Source organism: Tupaia chinensis, unplaced genomic scaffold, assembly GCF_000334495.1.
Source record: "Tupaia chinensis unplaced genomic scaffold, TupChi_1.0 Scaffold000112_1, whole genome shotgun sequence".
Classification (NCBI taxonomy): domain Eukaryota; kingdom Metazoa; phylum Chordata; class Mammalia; order Scandentia; family Tupaiidae; genus Tupaia; species Tupaia belangeri.
This window is the reverse complement of record NW_006159576.1, coordinates 2,515,902-2,523,595: the sequence shown is the minus strand read 5'-3', so window position 1 is coordinate 2,523,595 and position 7,694 is coordinate 2,515,902. Positions and strand designations below refer to the sequence as shown.

At 40.6% G+C, this 7,694-nt stretch overlaps 1 protein-coding gene across 1 annotated transcript in view; it reads left to right on the top strand.

Moving 5' to 3' along the window:
* The window catches only part of RGL1 (ral guanine nucleotide dissociation stimulator like 1), a 370,662-nt gene that overhangs the window by 89,157 nt on the left and 273,811 nt on the right, over window positions 1-7,694 (top strand).

Below are 7,694 nucleotides of genomic sequence, written 5' to 3'. Positions count from 1 at the left end.
GTTTGCAGTGTGGCCCCCCCCCCCCCCCGGGGGGGGGGTGATTTCTTGCTGTCTGTCTTTCTGGAGAGCGTATGCGCCCTATAGAAAAAGACCTCTCCAACAAAAGCTCAGCCAAAGAACCTATCTCACTCTGGCTTTGCCAGCACATACAGAAACACTCAAAGCTCCCAAACCCTGACACTCCAGAATTAAAGGAAGATGATGATGAAACATCAGTGAACAAATAAAATTTTAGAATCAGTAACAATCTTAGCTTTATTATGTCATTTACCCCTGAGGAAACCAAGGTCCAAAGGAGCATAGAGCAATGAAGGATAGGAACTAGAGTTAAGATTTCAGTCCTCTGACTCACAGTAAATTTTTTCCACTGTACTGCTATAGCAAAACACAGGAGCAGGTGTCTTTTTATTTATTTATTTTTAATAACAATATATCAAAAGATTAAAGCCAGAAAGAACAGTACAGATGTTCACAGTTTTTGTATTTGCATTATAACAGCCCCCAGGCAGTCTGAAAGAGCTTCATGGGCCCTCACCCATTGAGTCTTGGAAAGTCTTTGCAGATCTACTGCTAAAAGGCTGGGACTTGGGAGCTTGAGGCAGTGTGGGGCAGATGGAAAAGCACTAGGCCTGCCTGGATGAGGAAGACTGGGCTCTGATATTGTTACTGGAAAAAAATTTTAACTTTTATTGAACCATTGACATGCTATACGTTAGGTCGTCAAGAAAAGTCATGACTTACTTTTTCTATGCAAAAATGCATCATGACTTTTCTGACAACCCGGTATATATTATATTGTTTAATCCTAATTACTATCCCTGTTATGTGGACATGGTTATTTGTATTTTAAGAAAGAGGAAATTGAGGCTTAGAAAATTTAGAGAACTTGCTTGTATATGTTATACAGATATGTTATACATCTACCAAGTGGCAGAGTTGCATTGAAATCCTAGTCTACATCATTGATCTAAAAGTTACTGCCAGGCTTTCCCCCTCTGAACCTCACTGTAAAAAGAAAGTGTTTGGATAATCTCTAAGATTCCTTTCAGGGTCTGTATTCTGGAGAGTCTACATTTGATCCTGTTATTTTACTGATTTTTACCTTTGAAGATTTAATATTCTCTCTTTCTTAGATTATGAACTGATGTGTAGATTTTCACCCATCTGTCACCCAGAATAGTGTGCTAAGAGGACCATTGGAGAGTGCAAAAATCTGTTTCTTTATTTTTTAAAATAATTATTTTATTTAACTTTATTTATTTATTTTAATTTGACCAGAAAGGGAGAAAGAGAAAGTGAGAAAGCAAGCCGTCAGGTCCGGGACTCAAACTATAGTCGGCACCCTTAACTACCATACCACCTGTCAGCCCCTAAAAGTCTGTTTCTTTTAGGTGTAATATTTGTTTCTTAGGGTAATGCTGTCACTAGAATCTTAATTATGTGATAAGTGGTATTGATACCTGATTTTCATATTATAACACCAAAGAGCTAAGAATGCTTCTGTTTTAAAAATTAGTTCATGTAACCCCTAGCTCATATGCCAAACTATTATCTCTGGATAGGTTTTAGTCTAGTTCCCTCAGAGAAACAACCAAAAGAGCTATCTGTCTATCTATCTATTGAGAGGGAATGGAGGGAAAAAGGGAGAGGAAGAGAGAGAGAAATATTACAAGAATCATTTCAAATGGCTATGGAGATTGAGACATCCTCGGATACACAGATGTCAACCTGGAGACCCGGGAGAGCTAATACTATCGTTCCAATGCAGTACCGAAGGCCTGGGAATCAGGGGAACTGACAGTGTATGTTTCATCTGAGTACAAGTCTGAGGGCAGGAGAAGACCAATGTTCCAGTTTAAAGACACTCAGACACAGAGAATTCTCTTACTCTAGTTTTTTGTTCTATTTAGAACCTCAGTGGGTTAGATGAAGCCTGCCTGCATTTGCAAGGGCCATCTGCTCTCCAATTTAAATATTAATCTCATCCAGAAACACTCTCACAGACACACCCAGAATAATGTTAAACTAGCTATCTGGGCACCCTATGGCCTAGTCAAGTTGATACTTAAAATTAACCTTCATAATATACCAGAACCATTACCTTTTCACATTTCAAGTGGGAATGAAGTTACTTAGCATATAAAGGGAAAGAAAAGGTGGTTATGTATTATGAATTGCATGTTAGTTAGGTCAAGCTAGCTGCCAGAACATTTGGACTACAACATTTAAACTCAAGCATAATAGAAGTTTGCTTCTTGCTCATAACAAAGTTCTGGTCAAGTTAATAAGTCTGCAGGGTCCCCAGCCAAGATATGCTCTTCTATCTTCAGTATGCAGCTGCTGAGGCCTCCTCAAAGGTTGTCTGCATCTCAGCCAGTTTGGGGAAAGAAGAACATGGAGAAGTACACATATGAGAATTTAACAAACTAGGCTAAGTATGGTCCATGTCATTCCTCTCTTTTAATAGAGAGTTTTTTTCTATATGACGTGTGCATTTGCTGGAGAGACAGAGAGATAGAAAGCAAGAAATTGCCCCCAGAGGGTATAGCCATGTTGTAATCCCTTCTCCTCCATTCTCCTCTAGGGATTTTGGGCACACACTCCTGCATGCCTGGCATGAGTTTTAAGCTGCTGGGTCTGGGACTCAAACTGCAGTCAGCTACTTGGGAGTCCAGTGACGTAACCTTTACACCTCTGCTGGTCCTTGCCCATGTCATTTCTGTCACATTTCTTTGATAGGCCTCAGTTCCATGGGTTCCCCTAACTGCCAGGGGGTTGGAACATACAGTCCCTGGCTGGGCAATGCATTTCCCAGCACTAGCTCTACACAGTGGGTGGAGGAACACACATTTTCATAGGAAAACTAACTTTCTGCCTTACCTCAGACCAAGAATCAGAGGACCTGAGTGCTGGCATTAGCATTCCTATTAGCTGATGGTGATCGCATTTTTTAAATGAGAGAGTTAGTTGATATTCAAGATATTTTTTGCTTTGGAATTTTATGGCTCTTTCAAATGTCCCATGTGAAAGCAGCTGGTTCTTTGCTTGGGTGAAGTGAACTTCCTGGGTGCTGAACCTTCTCCCGCACTGAATTTTATACAGGCAAAGCTGGGAGCCAAGCCTGCAGGCTCCTTTGATCCTGTATTGGGTAAGTGCTTATTTCTGGGGCACAGCAGTCATGGATTCATGGAGGAAGACTCTGTCTTGCAAGGGTCTCCTGACTGGGGCGTGTGTGCCCTGGTGCACATGAAGACTTTCTGAGAAATCAGGTGTTACTGACAGAGGGCTTGAAGGAGATCAATTATCTTTAACTTTTTTCTTTTACAGAATTTAATTTTATTTATTCTTACTACTATTATTACTTTTGTTAAGAGAGATTTTTGCGGGAACCAGCAGTTAGCATAATGGCTATGTTGCTGGACTCCCACATAGGCGACCGTGGTTCGGGTCTCGGACCCGGTGGCTTAAACTCATGCCGGGCGCATGTGCGTGTGTGCCCAAGATCCCCAGAGGAGAATGGAGGAGAAGGGATTGCAGCGTGGCCATCTTCCCTGGGGGGTGATTTCTCGCTTTTTGTCTCTATGTCTCTCTCTGTCTGTCTGGCGAGCGCACACACCCTATAGCGAAAAAACCTCTCCAAAAAAAAAAAAAAAGAGAGAGATTTTTGCTATAAGGCATGTGCAGTCGATTGAGAGACAGAGACAGAAAGCAAGAAATCACCCCCACCCCCCAGGGGAGGTGGCCATGTCGCAACCTTTTCATCACTGTTTTCCTCTTGGAATCTTTGGGATGCATGTACATTTGCCTAGCATGAGTTTTAAGCTACCATGTCCAGGACTTGAACTGTGATCAACTATGTGGGAGTCCAGTGATATAAGCATTAAGCAATCTACTGATCCCTATTATTATTTTTTTCAGATTTTCTACATGGCACGTGTGCTTACTAGAGAGAGAAGGGGAGAGTGAGAAAACAAGCTGCCAGGTCCAGGACTCAAACCGCGGTTAGCCATGTGGGAGTCCAGCGCTCCAACCACCATGCCACCTGCTGGCCTGTATCTTTAACTTTTATATGTACTCTTCCCCAAAACTAATCAAAGAATATTTACAGTTAAGGAGTTTTGTTCTTTATCATCTTCCCTTTCATGAGCCCGTTATAAGGAAAGATCTACCTCTTACTCAGCCTAAATCTTACATAGTTCATTGTTTCAAGTGCTAAAACCTCTAGGACACTAAACTAAGAGGTTTTTAAACTATGTTGAAGTCACTTATATCCAAGATGTTAAACATACTCTCTCTACCTAGTTCATTAAGAAGTATATCAGTAAAAATTTTATTTTTTGTATATAATAGTTATTTATAGCAATGTGTTTATATTTATGTTGTTATGATCAATTATGCACTATCATAATTGAGAATGTAACTCAGCAAAATATTATTTAATAGCCTTATAGACACAGAAATGTAAAAAATTATTTTTGATTTCATAGGATACTTTTAAATTTAAAAATATTTTGCATTAAGATAAAATTCTATAGCAAAGGTGAAAAAAAAAATACAATTTCAAGAAGCTAAAGAAATGACTGTAGAGGCCAGCAGGTGGCATAGGGGTTAAGGCATTGGACTCCCACATGGCCAATCACAATTTGAGTCCCAGACCAGGAGACTTGAAATACACACTGGGCATGTGTGTGTGCATGCCCAAAATCTCAAGAAGAGAATTGGAGATTGGATTGAGGTGTGGCCATCCCCCGGGAGGTGATTTCTCACTTTCTATCTCTCTGTCTCTGTCTCTCCAGTGAGCACACGCATGCTATAGCAAAAATCTCTCTAAAAACCGTCTGTACACAGCACAGTGATGATTGGGACAGGTTCTATCTTTGTGGCTAATATGTTACTGGAGGAGACAGAATATAAACAAGTAAGTTAGCAAATATGCAAGACTTTTTTTCAATTGAAGAGAAACATTTACTGAAACTATCCAAGAGGGTGGCAATATAGAGGAGAACTTCTAATGGCCACTAGGTTCTGGCCCGTCCCCTACTTTCTCCTGGGTTCTTGATGATCTGCTGCCCCCATGCTGTGGCCCCCCCCCCCTGCCACATTCTTCCTCCCTGAGTGCGCCAGGATCTTCCTCTTGCCAGAATGAGGGTCTCTGGTAATGTCCGCCCACTCCAGGGAGACCCCTACACCTGGGGCCAATCCACTAAGGTGTGGCCCTGCTCTATGGCCAGCACAGGACAGTCACAGAACACCAGAAAACATAGCAGGGAATACCCTACCAAATCAAGAAAACCAAGTCACAGTAACAACAGGGGTGGACATGAAAACACAGTCCTCGTGGAGCCAAACCCAGCCCTCCCTCCATCTGCAAGATAGTTTTAGATCATAATAGATGCTCTGAAGAAACTAAGCAGGAGGGTGGTCAAAAAAGCTTCTCAAGGGAGGTGACATTTGACATTAGCACAGTAGAAGGGCTCTGTCTTAAGCCAGTACAACCTCTCAGGTTGGAGGCAAGAACGGAATGGGGAAGGGGAATAGAGCTTTTCTATGTATTAATATATTTTAAATGGCTGCTGATGGGGCTCCAATTGCTATGGTGTTTACATTCTACTGGATACCTTCAAAAGAATGATATAATATAAATTAAAAATATTTAAGATTTTTTAATAGTTACCAAATACCAGAAATTATACAATTTTCAATTATTTGTACTTAAAATGAAAATTTAAAAATATCAACCTCAAATGTATAAGTGGTAAACAATTTATCCAAATTGTCTTAAAGGTACTTGAACAAAGAACTTTCAAGGCCACTGGAATAGTGGTCTAGAATATGGGCCTCAAGTTTAGGGCACTATTATTGGCTCTGTGATAAAAGATCAGTTCTGTGAGCCAGTGTCTGCATCTGTAATGCAGTCACTGACACTGAGGGAGTTTCGGGCTGAGAAAAATGCATGTAAAGTGCTTAGTTCAGAACTTGGGCTCATGAATGTCCATTGTCCACTGTGTTCAATTGCTTAGTGGTAATCTAACTTACTGTCATCTCATATGGTTGCAGAGCGAGTTGTAAGGTCAACTGTGAAGTCCAGCACTTTACTGAACTGGGGTACTCTTAGAGGCAAATCGCACTATTCATTTCTTTCCTCCTTAATTGCTCTATGTGCCATGGATTTATATTTGTTCACTGACGGATAGTCTAAGCTGAGGGTATACTTAGGCACTAGCCAAGAAGGCTGCACCTCTGCTAGTACTGCCTAGACTACACTGTGGTCTCTTGTAGTTGAGTGAAGAAATCATTCTGAAGAAACTGGAGATTTTTCTGCTCTCCCACTGTGTGTAACTCTTTGCCATGTCTCTTTCTGGCATGTAATGAGATGCAACTGCGAGCAAAGTATTTGGCCTTTCTCCTGATGCCATTGATGTGGCCTTTCCTTTTGTTTTATTAAGGGGATGGGGGCTTTATGTGGCACACCCAAGGTTAACTGGGAAAAGTAAATATTTGCAAAGAAAAGAGGGCCTTAAAAACAAATAATAATAACATGGTCTGATTGGGTAAAGCTGAACAAAAGTCGCATTAGAAGAGAGGATTGCTTTTAAAGCTGAGGTATGTCCTGGCCTGTTCAGGGAAGCTATGCTCTAAACCCCATCTTTTAGACTCCTGAAATATTCAGATAGGAAGTCATTTTAAAGGTGAGGTGTTTCCTGGCCTGTTCAGGGAAGCTATGCTCTAAACCTCATCTTTTAGATTCCCGAAATATTCAGACAAGGTAGGGTGACCTCTGTCTTCTCTCTGTCTCTGGCTGTCTGTTTCTCTGTCTCACACACTCTCTTTAAATTTAATTTTTTTTTTTTTTTAATTTTCAACCTCTTCTCCTCACCTTGGGCCTTTTCTTTCACTTGTTAATTTCAGAAGCCATTTTAAAGCTGAAGTGTGTCCTGGCCTGTCTAGCGTGCCGCAAGGTTTTCATTTTTTGTGTGTAAACAGAATCTTTCCCCTCTTTTTTGGGTAGTATTTTTCTAGTATTTTGTTCTTTTTCCTTATATTTTTTTTAACCTTACTTTCTCACTCTAAGCTTCATTCTCCACACACTGAATGTCTAGGTAGGCCTAGGTGCACAGTAGCCAAGCATCTGAATATGTATAGAGTCATTGAAATCCTCATCGCTTATTGAACCTCTTGCTTTAATGAAGAAATTTCTTTTTATAAATCTGAACTCCTAATCTTTCCGTGGATACCACATTGTGAAGCACAGTAGAGGAGAGATTTTGTCACAGAGTGACCAGAAACAACCACAGAGGCACAAGAAACATGAGAAATCAAGAAAATATCTCTCCTCTAAGGGAAAAGAACAATTCCTCATCATCCACAGACAGTACAGTAGAACACATGGAAATGTCTGATAGAGAATTCAGAATGTTCATAGTGACAAACTAAACGAGATGCAAGAGCTGAGAGAATGAACTCTAGAAGATGCAGGAGAAAAGAGACAACGAGTTCCAGGAGGTGTTGAAGTTCTTCCATGATATGAAAGAGGAAATACACACTATAAAAAAAGAAGCAAATGGAGCTATTAGAGATGAAGGCTGCCATTCAGGAAATCAAAACCTCCCTTGAAAGTATTAAAAGCAGATTAGTCCATGCAGAAAATCGAATCTCAGATGTTGAAGGCAAAACCTCTGATCTAGAAAAAAAAA